This window comes from Mesoplodon densirostris, chromosome 4 (assembly GCF_025265405.1).
Source record: "Mesoplodon densirostris isolate mMesDen1 chromosome 4, mMesDen1 primary haplotype, whole genome shotgun sequence".
Lineage (NCBI taxonomy): Eukaryota > Metazoa > Chordata > Mammalia > Artiodactyla > Ziphiidae > Mesoplodon > Mesoplodon densirostris.
The window spans coordinates 119,077,672-119,093,041 of record NC_082664.1 but is presented as its reverse complement, the minus strand read 5'-3'; the positions used below and the strand labels follow the sequence as shown (position 1 = coordinate 119,093,041).

The 15,370-nt window shown below is 44.3% G+C and overlaps 1 protein-coding gene and 1 pseudogene across 1 annotated transcript in view; both read right to left on the bottom strand.

The window, feature by feature from the left end:
- PTPN9 (protein tyrosine phosphatase non-receptor type 9) overlaps window positions 1–15,370 on the bottom strand; it is an 83,682-nt gene that overhangs the window by 47,540 nt on the left and 20,772 nt on the right. The window lies entirely within an intron of this gene.
- Window positions 10,244–11,105, bottom strand: LOC132489212 (phosphatidylinositol N-acetylglucosaminyltransferase subunit Y-like; annotated as a pseudogene).

Here is a 15,370-nt window from a genome sequence, read left to right as displayed (position 1 = left end):
TAATGTAAATCCTATTCTTTTTTTTTTTTTTCCGGAAAAAAAAATCCTAATGTAAATCCTATTCTTTTTTTTTTTTTTCCTTTTTTGTGGTATGCGGGCCTCTCACTGTTGTGGCCTCTCCCGTTGTGGAGCACAGGCTCCAGACGCGCAGATTCAGCGGCCATGGCTCACGGGCCCAGCCGCTCCGCGGCATGTGGGATCTTCCCGGACCGGGGCACGAACCCGTGTCCCCTGCATCGGCAGGCGGACTCTCAACCACTGTGCCACCAGGGCAGCCCCATACATTAGGATTTTTTTTTTGCATGCATTTTCTAAATTGCTAAACGTTTTCTGCATGGCTATTTTTTCCCTTCCAATCAGAAACGTTTCTCACATATTGGTCCAAAATGTGATCAACTTGATGAGAATTCTGAAATTTAATTGATCAACCAACCAACCCCTCAGTTAAGATGTATTTATTCAACTATTGCAGGGACTTCTCTGGTGGTCCAGTCAGTAAGACTCTGTGTTCCCAATGCAGAGGGCCTGGGTTCGATCCCTGGTCAGAGAACTAGATCCCACGTGCATGCCACAACTAAGAGTCCACGTGCTGCAATGAAGATCCCGCCTGTCACAATGAAGATATGGCGCAGCCAAAATAAATAAATAAATATTTTTAAAAAATAAACTATTGTGTATTTAACTATTTGTTAATATCTGTGCTACATATAAAGAATTCAAAAATGAGGTTTGTTTCAAGAGGTGTAAGACCAACCTACTATGTGACCGTGGTCTCTAATTTTTCTTTACTTTTTAAAAATATTTGTTTATTTATTTATTTTTGCTGCACCGGGTCTTAGTTGCTGTACGCGGGATCTTTTCTCATTGCGGTATGTGGGATCTTCTTAGTTGTGGCATGCGGGCTTCTTAGTTGCAGCATGCAAACTCTTAGTTGTGGTATGCGAACTCTTAGTTGCGGCATGCATGCGGGATCTAGTTCCCTGACCAGGGATTGAACCCAGGCCCCCTGCATTGGGAGCGGGGAGTCTTACCCACTGAACCACCAGGGAAGTCCCGGTCTCTAATTTTTCAATTCAAAAACAGGGGAGAGGACTTCCCTGGTGGTCCACTGGTTAAGACTCCACGCTTCCACTGCAGGGGGCACGGGTTTGATCCCTGGTCGGGGAAGTTCCACATGCCACACGGTGTGGCCAAAAAAAAAAAAAAAAAACAGGAGAGAAAGGGTAACAGGAATGACCTACTTCAGAGTCTTGGCAACAAGTCCTACCTTGCAAATACAATCCAAATTGCTACATACGTGTTTAAATAACTAGCAAACTAGAGTCCCAGGAGAGTCAGCAATACCTCATATAACAGAGGACCTGATTCATTCCCCCAATTTCTAGGAAAGGATAAAGGCACTTTACAAACTAGGGTAAAATCTAAGAGGCCTGGGGCTGCACCTGAGCATTAGAACCCTCCAACTGAGGCAATATACCTCACATCAACTGGAAAAGGAGAGAACCAGCAAAACTAATCAGGCAAAGTGCATAAAGGGAGCCAAGAAATAAAGGCTATGAAGAAAAGCTTTCAGACGATCACTTTGGCCCAGAACCAGTTACAGTCAGACCAGAGAAATGAGTCCCAGAGAAGACAACAGGACAAACTTAGAATGCTCCACCAGAAAACTGTTGGAGTTGCCTCTGTGGGGTGAGTGGCCAGCATCAGAATGAGGAAAGACGGAAGGGAAAAGAAGCCGGCACAGAAAGATCCCAGAAACAAAACTGTGGCAAGTCCGGAAGGTCCCAGGAGATTTTGTAAAGGCTATTTGTTTAATTAACATATCATCTTCTCAAGCCAGCTCTCTCCTGGTCATCTCTGAAGCTGCCTGTAGAGTAAAACACCAGAATAACAGAATATCTTTTTCCCCTTTTTCTAATAAAAACAATCAAAAGACAAAACAATATGCAGGTGGGAGGGGGAAATATAGTTAAATGACCAGGAGGTGATTTGAAATCCAACTATTAAGATGATTTTTCATTTCTCATAAATAAGCCACACCCCAATAAGAGACACACAGGTTTCACACACTTCCTTCCAGGTACATATTGGCTTCCTTCTTATTAAACTCAGTTCCTTCAAGGTTCTTAATGTCCTGTAGCTCCCAAGAGCTGCTGCCTTGAGCTGACCTCTGTCCCCCGCTGGTCAGGATGTTGTTCTTGGCTTTAAGCATGGGAACAATTCTTCCAGATTTGGCAGGACTAGGCCTTGCATGAAGAGAGCCCAGTGTACTATAAACAGTGATGTGATATTTACGGATACAAATACACTCATACACCGCCTATGTTCAGCCTCATTCTCTCTCTCCTGCATGTCCATTCCTCTGGTCAAAGAGATGAACCTCTTAGACAAGCTAGAAAGATGGTCTCATCTTCCACAGCCCCTCTCTAAACAGTTCATCAGGTCCCTCCCTCTGTCTACACAAGGGTTTGGCACAGCCACGAAGTACAGACCAATTTGTGGTTCTGTTTGTTACCAGAAAAACAAGCTCCAGATATTTTAATGAGCAATACACTCTTCAGAAGGGATCACTGAAATTCCTGAAATTAATATTCAGTGTATTTCCTGGTGAAAGAAAGAATGAGCCAAAAGGTTAAGTCACAGCTTACAAAATACTTCAGATCAAGGTGAATGATTTGAAGCTATCTAGGCTTATGAGTAATCACAAGTTGTTCACACCTGGCAACAAAGGAGTGGTCACAGTTCAAACAGCTTTGGTCTTCCTTTGGGAAAAGGTCTGAACTGACGTACAGAAAAACTAACATTATCACTTACAACCCTCCTCAACCAGCTTGTTAGGTATGGGTAAGATTTGTTACAGCATAGTCAAAGCTTACTGTAATTACATACTTCTCCCACAATCATGTTTAAATTGATAAAAACAAGTTTCTTGACTAAGAAACCAGAGAACCACTATAAAATGGCTGAGAAATCTCAGTTAAGTGATTACACCCTGGACACTATCTACTGGTGTTGTATGGTATAGGAGAGAATAAAACCAACAACATAGTCTTCATGTTATATTAAGCTCCCAAGATCAGCTATAATTTTCAGATGAGCTCTAGGCAAGGGGCTAGCAACCCAAAAGGTCCAGAAAAATGGGCTGGCACCCTTGGTTCCACAGTTAGTACCTAAAATCCTGTATTCCAAGACAATGTGGGAAAGAGTGAAACCTACTCTTGAAATAAAGTCCTGGGATGTCAGCCATCTAGCCACCAAGAAACAAGTCTAGTAGTCTAGTGGGTTTGGGAGTCAGAAAGAACCCATTCTCTCACTCACTCCTGTATGATTTGGGCAAGTCACTTAATCTCTCTGAGCCTCTATTTCTTCAGGAAAAGATAAGGCTTGAACAAGACAACAGATAAGAAGCATTCACCACACTACCTGGCACTTGGTAGGCAGTCTCTGAAGGGATGTTCATTCTTTCTTCTTTTTTTTTTAAAATTTATTTTATTTATTTATTTTTGGCTGCGTTGGGTCTTCGTTGCTGTTCGCGGGCTTTCTCTAGCTGCAGCGAGAGGCGGCTACTCTTTGTTGAGGTGTGCGGGCTTCTCATTGCAGTGGCTTCTCTTGTTGCAGAGCACGGGCTCTAGGCGCATGGGCTTCAGTAGTTGTGGCTCACGGGCTCCAGAGTGCAGGCTCAGTGTGGCGCACAGGCTTTGTTGCTCCACAGCATGTGGGATCTTCCTGGGCCAGGGCTCGAACCCATGTCCCCTGCATTGGCAGGTGGATTCTTAACCACTGTGCCACCAGGGAAGCCCACTCTCTTTTTTTCTTAACTCCAGTCATTTCACACTAAAACTTCTTTCAACAGAGAGTTCCTCAAAATCAAGTGACCTTTGTTGTTTCTCTTTAGCTTGTAGCAATTCAATCTCTCTAATCCATTTTATCCAAAAGCATAAATTTAAATTAGAAACCTCCAATATGTGTTCAACTGTAATACAAAAGTCTCTAAAGGAGCAACTTATCCTCATTCAGGGCTGCTCTGTGGCAACATAGGAAAAGCTAGGTCCAGAAGTATTTATACCCCTGCTCCCATCTCTCAATGCTTTTGTCCCTACACTGGCAGCTCTGGAGATTAACACTGCCATCCTGAGCACTAATCCTTTTTAACAGCATCAAACTGACTTGAGAGTATTTCTCATCATAATACAGGAACAATTTTGTGCAGGACAAACACCATGCAAAAAATGCAATCAGTCACCCTGCACTGAATACCTAAATAAGGAAAGTGATTCAATATAAGACTCAGTGTCTGCCTTTTACCAAATGTGAGGTTACCTCCGTATTTCAGCAAATAAGCCATTTCCCCATTAATTTCAGTGACAGATACATTAGTAAATTACCTTCCTCTTATGCCTGTTTTCCCACCTTTCCTTCATTGTGAATTTTCTTGTAATGTCTAGTAATTCCTTTAGTCCACATTAATCTGCCAGGAAACAGAATCTGAGCTAAAATACACTAGCTTGCTATAATGCAGCAAGGTGAAGTTTGCTTAATTTTCAACCTAAAAACTACGCTCTTGGGACTTCCCTGGTGGTTGCAGTGGTTAAGAATCTGGCTGCCAATGCAGGGGACACAGGTTCGATCCCTGGTCCGGGAGAATCTCACATGCTGCGGAGCAACTAAGCCCGTGTGCCACAACTACTGAGCCTGCGCTCTAGAGCCCGCGAGCCACAACTACTGAGCCCGCGTGTGCCGCAACTACTGAAGCCTGCGTGCCTAGAGCCCATGCTCTGCAACAAGAGAAGCCACCACAATGAGAAATGAGAAGCCCACGCACCGCAATGAAGAGTAGCCCCCGCCCTCCAGAACTAGAGAAAGCCCACACACAGCAACGAAGACCCAATGCAGCCCCAAAATTAATTAATTAAAAAAAAACACTACACCCTTTCCTTTGGCCCTCTGTTATTGTGCCAAACACAGAAATAAAACTAGTCTCTTTGAATTAATATTTACTGGTTAATCTCAAATAATTTCATTTTATCAGGAAAATTTTGCCTTTTCTTAAAATGTGATTTTAAAAGAGCCAGTGCTGGGCTTCCCTGGAGGCGCAGTGGCTAAGAATCCACCTGCCAATGCAGGGGACAGGGGTCCGAGCCCTGGTCCGGGAAGATCCCACATGCCTCGGAGCAACTAAGCCCGTGCACCACAACTACTGAGCCTGTGCTCTAGAGCCCGTGAGCCACAACTACTGAGCCCCAGTGCTGCAACCACTGAAGCCTGCGTGCCTAGAGCCCATGCTCTGCAACAAGAGAAGCCACCACAATGAGAAGCCCGCGCACTGCCATGAAGAGTAGACCCCGCTCCCCACAACTAGAGAAAGCCCGCACGCAGCAATGAAGACCCAACACAGCCAAAAATAAATAAATAAATATTATTTTTAAATTAATTAATTTTAAAAAGAGCCAGGGGCTTCCCTGGTGGCGCAGTGGTTAAGAATCTGCCTGCCAATGCAGGGGACACGGGTTCAAGCCCTGGTCTGGGAAGATCCCACATGCCGCAGAGCAACTAAGCCCGTGCGCCACAACTACTGAGCCTGCGTGCCTAGAGCCCGTGCTCCACAACAAGAGAAGCCACCACAATGAGAAGCCCGCACACCGCAACGAAGAGTAGCCCCCGCTCGCCGCAACTGGAGAAAGCCCATACACAGCAACAAGGATCCAACGCAGCCAAAAAAAAAAAAAAGCCAGTGCTGGGACTTTCCTGGTGGTCCAGTGGTAAAGAATCCACCTTCCAATGCAGGGGACACGGGTTCAATCCCTGGTTAGGGAACTAAGATCCCACACACCAGGGGGACAACGAAAGCCCACATACCACAACTACGGAACTCGCGCGCCTCAACTAGAGCCCACGTGCTGCAAACTACAGAGCCCTCGTGCTCTGGAACCTGTGGGCCACAACTAGAGAAAAGAAAACCCATAGGCCACAACTAGAGAGAAGCCCACGCACCACAACGAAGAGCCCAAGCACCGCAACGAAAAACGGCACACGGGTGCCTCAAAGAAGATCCCGCATGCCACAACTAAGACTTGATGCAGCCTAAAATAAATAATAAATAAATCTTTAAAAGCAAATAAATAAAATAAATGAGCCAGTGCATGCTTTCTTTTTCTTTTATTATTATTATTATTTTATTGCCTTATATCTGAGGCTTACAACAGTGCTTGGCACTCAGCAAAAATACTTGAATGAATAATTAATAACAAGTAAAGGATGGATAAGCAATTCTTCAAACTCAACTGGCCAATAAAGTTACAGAAAATATTCAACCTCATTAGTAATCATGGAAATGTAACCAAAACCAGCCAAGGTTCCCCCCCACCCCGCTCAACGCTACTACCTAGTGTTGGTGAGGGTTCAGCAAAGGCACTCAAGCAGTCACTAAAAGACCATAAAAAACAGCATATTCTTTGACCCCGCAATTCCACTCCCAGAAAAAAAACCTAGATCTGTGAACATTTTCATCAATAAGGATAATTAACAATAACAAAACAGTACTAATCACCTCAAATATAAATTGGTGAAACAGTGGTAGTACACAGAATGTAACATTAAGATGAAAAAATGCTCATTAAACATTAACACAGATCATTAACAAATAGGTAACAATAGAATCTCATTTTCATTTCTTCAAGTCTGAATACATAAAAATATGAAAATGTTTGCAGTAGTTATTACCACCACTAAGTGTTAAGATGAACACTCTGAAATCTTGGTGTTTTCCTGTATTTTCCTGTATTTCCCCAGTCTTTCCTTACAATAAACATGCGTTACCTTTGTAGTCAGAAAAAAGGGGAGGGTAAGGTTTGGGAGTAAATTTGACAAATCAATTTTGAAGTACTGAGTCCCTAGCAAAGTATTCTCCCCCAAGACTGCCACCCTTAAACCTTAGTAACTTAGTAACCTTAGTAACTCTGCTACTAATTCAAATCACTATAACAGTGGTGCTGTTTGGGCACCCAAACTTTAAATGAAGCTAGAGGTGGAGGAATATTAAATTCAGCACTTCTAACTGCTGGAGTAACCACTCTGCTCGATCTCAGCTCTACAACTTACTAGCTCTGTGCTGTTTCCTTATCTGTTAAAAGTGATGAGTACCCTGCTCATAGGAACGTTGAATTAATGTTTCATTTATAATAGAACCCAACATACGTCAGCCTTACATGTAAGAGCCAGTGCTTTCTTTTTTTTTTTTTTAATTAATTAATTTATTTATTTATGGCCGTGTTGGGTCTTCGTTGCTGCGTGTGGACTTTCTCTAGTTGCAGCGAGCAGGGGCTACTCTTCGTTGAGGTGTGCAGGCTTCTCATTGCGGTGGCTTCTCTTGTTGCAGAGCACGGGCTCTAGGCATGTGGGTTTCAGTAGTTGTGGCTTGCAGGCTCTAGAGCACAGGCTCAGTAGTCATGGCGCACAGGCTCTAGGCGTGTGGGCTTCAGCAGTTGTGGCTTGCAGGCTCTAGAGCGCAGGCTCAGTAGTCATGACACACAGACTTAGTTGCTCTGCGACATGTGGGATCTTTCCGGACCGGGGCTCGAACTCACGTCCCCTGCATTGGCAGGTGGATTCTTAACCACTGCGCCACCAGGGAAGTCCCCAGTGCTTTCTTAAATTGGGTTTTACTGCATCTTAGAAGGAAAAAGTTTTAAGAAAAACTTCTGATTTTATCATGTTATGAAATAATTTAAGAAAATCGGTAAAAAAAAAAAAAAGGAAGAGGTCAGCCAGCAGGTGCCTCTAGGACTGAATGGCTGAGGGTGGGCTGCCGTCAGTCTCTGCAGGCCGGGTCAGGCCTCCTAAGAGTCTAAGGTGGTCCACTGTGTATAAGCATTGGTGGTCCTGCACAGGGCGCCATGCAGAACGCCATGAGTTAGAAGCTGGGGGACGGAGGGCTTAGAGATGCTTGAGGGACATCCTTAACCTATGTGAAATGTTGGAGGTTGAGGTGAAAAATATGGCTTTGGTATCTTCATGGAAGACTGCATTATTTCGGGACTTCCCTGGTGGTCCAGTGATTAAGAATCCGCCTTCCCATACAGGGGATGTGGGTTCGATCCCTGGTTGGGGAACTAAGATCCCACATGCCTTGGGGCAACTAATCCAACACACTGCAAGTACTAAGCCCACGTGCCACAACTAGAGAGAAGCCCACATGCCACAACGAAACATCCTGTATGCCGCAATGAAGATCCCACGTGCTGCAACTAAGACCTGACGCAGCCAAATAAATAAATAAATAAATAAATAAATAAATGTTTTTAAAAAAAGACTGCGTTATTTCAATCCTGAATCTGGTTCAGTTCCCTTACTGACTTATTACTATATTTTAAAATGTTTGTTTAATTAAAAAAGAAAAAGGAAAAGGTCAATCAAAATCCCATCACCCTACAGCTATTTTCATGTTTTAATCATTTAAAAGTGGACTTCCCTGGTGGCGCAGTAGTTAAGAATCCTCCTGCCAATGCAGGGGACACAGGTTCAAGCCCTGATCTGGAAAGATCCCACATGTCTCAGAGCACCTAAGCCAACGCGCCACAACTACTAAGCCTGCGCTCTAGAGCCCACGAGCCACAACTACTGAAGCCGGCGCACCTAGAGCCCGTGCTCCACAACAGGAGAAGCCACTGCAATGAGAAGCCCATGCACCGCAATGAAGAGTAGCCCCCGCTCGCCCCAACTACAGAAAGCCCACGCGCAGCAACGAAGACCCAACACAGCCAAAAATAAATAAATAAAAATTTTTAAATATTAATAATTTAAAAGTTAAAGTCAACAGAAAAATACTAATAGATATATACTTTTCTAAGTTTATGTCCCCACAACCACCACCACCACCACACACACACACACACACACATCTTGGGGGAAGGGAAGAAGAAAGAGGGACTATTCAAGTATACATTGTTTTAGTGCAGAGACTTGTTTCCTCTCTGGCAACCTTCCATGACTAGTAGCAGTAGTATCCCCCTTCAAGGCAAGAGCACAGCAGAGCTCTTTCAGGCATCCACTCCTGTAGTCAGTCAAGCATTCACAAGTATTTGCTGAGGGCCTACTCTATGCTAAGCAGTACAGTAGCTGTCGAGGAGACATAATTTAGAGAGATAAAGACCCATTCTGAGCAGGTTACAGTCATTTAAACATGGAGACATGTATAAATGGATCAGCATCATATAATTTGATAAGTTCTAAGACAGATCTATGAACAGAGTACTATGGGATTCAAACTCTCTAAGAGAATTAAAAACAAGTCTTTTTGGGCCTCCCTGGTGGCGCAAGTGGTTGAGAGTCCGCCTGCCGATGCAGGGGATACGGGTTCGTGCCCCGGTCTGGGAGGATCCCATATGCCGCGGAGCGGCTGGGCCCGTGAGCCATGGCCGCTGAGCCTGCGCGTCCGGAGCCTGTGCTCCGCAACGGGGGAGGCCACAACAGTGAGAGGCCCGCATACCGCAAAAAAAAAAAAAAAAAAAAAAAAGTCTTTTTTTTGGCAAATACATGAAATTTCCATTTTATTACAGTTTTATACCACATTAGTTCAAATGCATTTCTCTACAACTACTCCAACAGAGCTCCTCTGGAATTACTTCAGTCATCCTTAACATGTGACTTTACCAGACTTTGAATGTAAAATAAACATATAAAATTTCAAATTAGTAAATTTTAATTATGAATGGGATAAGAAATAAAGCCATCAGATGATGTCTGGGGCTATTAACTTCCAACAAGACACTTTGTTGAAATGTTTCTTCTGATACCCCAGGTATAAATGAGAACCTTCAAAAAACAAGGGAAGGGGGCTTCCCTGGTGGCGCAGTGGTTGAGAGTCCGCCTGCCGATGCAGGGGACGCGGGTTCGTGCCCCGGTCTGGGAGGATCCCACATGCCCCGGAGCGGCTGGGCCCGTGAGCCATGGCCACTGAGCCTGCGCGTCCGGAGCCTGTGCTCCGCGGCGGGAGAGGCCACAGCAGTGAGAGGCCTGCGTACCAAAAAACAAAACAAAACAAAACAAAACAAAAACAAGGGAGGCCCAAAGTACAATAAAGAAGCCTCTGCGGCTTAAGCCTCCTATAGTCCTAAACCTCTGACAGAAGCTAGGCAAAGCATCTTTCTTGAAAATTAAGTGGGTTTCCAGTATTTCCATGTAGCTGAGCTTTCAGAGACAGACACTCAGCATATCATTAGGATATACCATCCTGGCTCTGGTTGTATTAATTATGCCTGAAGAGTTTAATACCCATCCAAGTCCAAAGGTGGAAGAATACATAAACGGGTATGGTAATCGGCAAGAGCAGACTAAAAGCACAGGCTGGTTGTGCTAGTGCAGCCCTGTGGGAAGTCTTCTTCCACAGAGGACGAGTATGACAGCCCTGCTAAAGAGACCAATGGAATAAGGACAGTCAACGTAGGAAGAGACAGAAACGTTCTTTTCCTCCACTTATTACCTGTCACTCTGACTTTTTAAAAGGTGGATGGTATTTAGAAAATTTAGTTGTGTCTGTTGTTATTTTTTTTTAATTAATTTATTTATTTTTGCTGTGTTGGGTCTTCGTTTCTGTGCAAGGGCTTTCTCTAGTTGTGGCAAGCGGCGGCCACTCTTCATCACGGTGAGCGGGCCTCTCACTATTGCGGCCTGTCTTGTGGAGCACAGGCTCCAGACGCGCAGGCTCAGTAGTTGTGGCTCACGGGCCTAGTTGCTCCGTGGCATGTGGGATCTTCCCAGACCAGGGCTCGAACCCGTGTCCCCTGCATTAGCAGGCAGACTCTCAACCACTGCGCCACCAGGGAAGCCCTGTTGTTATTTTTAAGTATGATCTAATGCTGCTCCATTTCTTCTTGCTTCTTATTTTGATGTGTCATCCTAGCTGCCTGTGGTATCATATTAGGAATCCCATCAATAATTGGATAGGCTATTCCTAACTCTTCGTTAATCAATTCATTTGTCGATGCTTCATATCTGAGCAGCTTCTTGGAGAGCAGGCACACCAGGAACTCCAGCAGCGCTGGGTCGAAGGCGCGGGGACGTTTCCTCATCCTCTCGTTCTTGTCTATGGACGGCCACGACACCAACATGTGCAGATACCTCTGGGTGACTGCGGACGGCTGTATACGTGTCCCCCACAGCGCTGAGGCGAGCCAGCCGCACACTCTGCTCAGCATGTTCTGGCCAACGACAAATCTTTTTAAAAGAGTGCCTTGAAGGATGAATAGAAATTTGCCAGGAAGAGACAAGTATTCTCTTTAGAGAAAACAAAATGTGTAAAGGCAGAGTCATGAAAGAACAGGGATTACTGGGGGATACAGTGTAGCCAGTGTGTCCAGTGTATATGACAGAGAATGGCAGGAGATGAGCTGACACGGAGGCTGAGCCACACAGGAAAAGCCCATGATCCTATACACATGAAGGACTCAACAGAGACTTTTTTTTTTTTTCTGGCTGTGTTGGGTCTTCTTTTCTGCACGCAGGCTTTCTCTAGTTGCAACGAGCAGGGGCTACTCTTCGTTGCGGTACAGGGTCTTCTCATTGCAGTGGCATCCCTTTGTCGCGGAGCACAGGCTCTAGGTGCATGGGCTCAGCAGTTGTGGCACACAGGTTTAGATGCTCCGCAGCATGTGGGATCTTCCCAGACCAGGGCTCAAACCCATGTCCCCTGCACTGGCAGGCAGATTCTTAACCACTGCGCCACCAGGGAAGTCCCTTAACAGAGATTTTTAAGAGAAGGTATGAAATACATTTAGTCTTCCTCTCCCAGCTAAAAATGACTCTGCCAGCAGTGGGGAAGTCAGACCAGAAGGAAAAAATCTAGCAGCAGGGAGATAAGTTCCTAGCACTGTGCCTGGCATAAATAAATATCTCTAATAATATCTAATAAATATGTATGAATGAATAATGAACAACAGAACTCTAAAGAACATTACCATTTAGAGGGCAGAGGAGGAAAAATCAAGGAAGTTTTTTTTTTTTTTTTGCGGTACGCGGGCCTCTCACTGTTGTGGTCTCTCCCGTTGCGGAGCACAGGCTCTGGACGCACAGGCTCAGCGGCCATGGCTCACGGGCCTAGCCGCTCTGCGGCATGTGGGATCTTCCCAGACTGGGGCATGAAGCCGTGTCCCCTGCATCGGCAGGCGGACTCTCAACCACTGCGCCACCAGGGAAGCCCCCAAGGAACTTTTAAGATTCACTTTTAGAAGTACTAGTGACCACTGAGCATCAAAGAAATGTGAATGAAAAAACAAGAGTTGTCAAATATCCCCTACACACACATACAAAAAATACCTACAGGTTCAGATGGTTTTTATGCCATATTCTATTAAACCTTCATGGTCCAGATAACTCTGATGTTGTAGAAAGAGTAGTATAACAGAGGACAAATACATCATAACCAAAGAGGGCTTATCCCAGGAATGAAAAGACAGTTTAACCTAGGGACATCTACCAACACAATTTTCTATGTTACCAGATACTAAAGGAGAAAACGTATATAATAACCTTCTCAACAGATGCTGAAAATGCACTGAATAAAATTCAACACCCATTATGATTTTGTTTAAAAATGAGCAAACTAGGGACCTTCCCTGGTGGTGCAGTGTTTAAGAATCTGCCTGCCAATGCAGGGGACACGGGTTCAATCCCTGGTCCGGGAAGATCCCACGTGCTGTGGAACAACTGGGCCCATGCACCACAACTACTGAGCCTGTGCTCTAGAGCCTACAAACCACAACTACTGAGCCCACGTGCCACAACTACTGAAGCCCGCGCACCTAGAGCCTGTGCTCCACAACAAGAGAAGCCACAGCAATGAGAAGCCCTCAAGGAAGAGTTGCACCTCAAGGAAGAGTTGCGTCTGCTGGCTGCAACTAGAGAATAGCCCGCGCACAGCAAGGAAAACCCAACGCAGCCAAAAATAAAAAAGCATAAATAATAATTTTTAAAAGAATGCTGAGTCCAGATAACCATGAAGGAAGGCTTAACACCATCCTCCTGATGAAACCACATGGGACTGGTTCTGAAATTCGAGACTCTTCCATCTATTACATCAAGCATTGTGCAAGAACCAAAAAGAATGATAGCTAACTGCTATTAAAGGATTAACATCACAATGGGAGCTGAATAGCAGGAAACCCAAAATAGGGCTGACCAAGTGAAGCTTCCCATAAGAGTCCAAAGCTTCAAGCAATACTGAAGGGCCGGAGCTAATTGAGCTATTAAACATGAAAAGCTCCTCAGTGTTAATAACTTCCTACCAGGGGAAGTGAAGTCCTAGGGCTTATCAGCACTCCACCAGCCAAGTGTGAAGGCCCCAGACCAGGAACAGCTGTTCTCCAATACCTGAGGAACAAAAAATGTTCTATTCTTTTCAAAGTGCTATTTCTATCTCCCTTGGCTCATGGTTCCCTTCATAAGTAGAGAGCACTGATCACATATTACAGTAAAGGCAATTCAATCCATTCATTTTTTAGAGCAAGACTTTGCCCCTCCCAGTTCACATAGGCCAAAGAGTGTGGTCCAGCAAGAAACAGCAAAGGTAGCAACCATTTGTGAAGCATTTTAACATGCACCAGAGGAGGAACTGTACATACATCATACTCAACAGCCTTGGCACACTGAGTATTATTAACCACATAAAGAAATCAAAGAATACAGAGCCTAAGCAAACTGCCCAAGGTCACTCAACTAATAAATGGCATAGCTGAGGTTTTGAGGTTTGAATTCAAAACTTTTCAAATTCCAGTCTTTCCACTCACTAAGTGGCCTTGAGAAATACAGGATACACATCATTCATCTCACCAGCAGATATGTTATCTGACATATATATTATGACATATATACTAAGTCATGTCTTTGTCTATGCACAAAATTACTCTGGAAGGATATAAAAGAAACTGGTAACGTTGGTTGTCTCAGAGAACTAGGTGGCTGAGAGACATGGCAAGAAGGAGAATATTTACCAAATTCTCCTCTGTACCTTTTTAAGTTTAAATCATGTGACTATATTATCCACCCCCAAAATAAAATGTATCAATTTTATATAGTCTTTAACTAAAATATATACATAATAAGGATATCTGAACATAATGTTTAAAAAAGTACTTTAGGGAATTCCCTGGCAGTCCAGTGGTTAGGACTCAGTGTTTTCACTGCTGGGGCCCAGGTTCAATCCCTGATCGGGGAACTAAGATCCCACAAGCCACGTGGCGGGGGTGGCGGGGTACTTTAAACTATGCCACCAAATGATGAGTTTGTTGATACTCTATAGTCTTCCTATCAAGGCCAAAGATAATGAGTTAGGGAGCTCTACAAAGGGGTAAAGGATTATAGCTGCTTTTAGGAGCTTTAGCACTAAACAGGGGATGCTCCAAGGCATTGCAGGAATTGTGCCACACTCGCTTTCCTGCTGGAGGTTTTTTGCCAACAGCATATTTACTAAACATAAGCTGGCATCTCTATTCTCAGGCTTAAACACCACTCTCCAGACAAAGGTTATCAAAGAGGATGAAGAACTCCCAGAGACAATGGAAGAAATAATTCAACAAGAAAATAAGGAAGTAAACATTTCTAAATTGTCACAGGAGAAAATTCATGTCAAGAGGTTGAGGGGCAGAAGAATATAACACAGAATAGAAACATAGAAAAAAACAGAAATCTGGAGAATAAACAGGAAGCTCCTCACCATCAGCAAGTGCAAAGTCATCCAGCTTCCCAGAAGGAGACAGGGGTTGGAGGGAGTGGTGGGGGGGAGGGTGCCTAATTGGTCACTCCCTATAAGGAAGAACCCAAAGGCAGCTTGCCAGCTGCTACCCATTCCAGCTGGTTAATAAGGGGGTGAACCACACAACCAGAAGAACCCTGAAAAGTCTTTCTAGGGAAAAAAAAATCTAAAGGATTTGGAGAACCTGGGGTAGGGGAGGCCTTTAGTAACAATTTTTCTCTCTTCTTCCAATTGATGGCTGAGACTTCAGAAAGAAAGGAGGAATGTTTATGACTGTCAATAAATTGGAGTTGACCTTCCAGATCCTGCTGGAACATTCTTCTCCTTCCCTTCCTCCCAACCCTGGCTTACTCCTATTCACCCTTTAGATGTCAGTCTAAATCCCACTTCTTCATCTGGAAGTTTTTACTGTCTTCCACCCAGGCACACAGTGTTATAAAAGCTTATGTTACTGTCTACCTGTTCCCATTAGTCTATAAGTTTAGGGAGGTGCAAGGGCCAAGTCTTCCATGCTCACAAACGCATACTCAGCACCAAGCATAGCATATGGTGCCATTCTGCTGAGTAAATACATGAATGATGATGGGCTCTCAGCCTGCTAAAAAAGTGTTGTTGACAGGGAGTAGG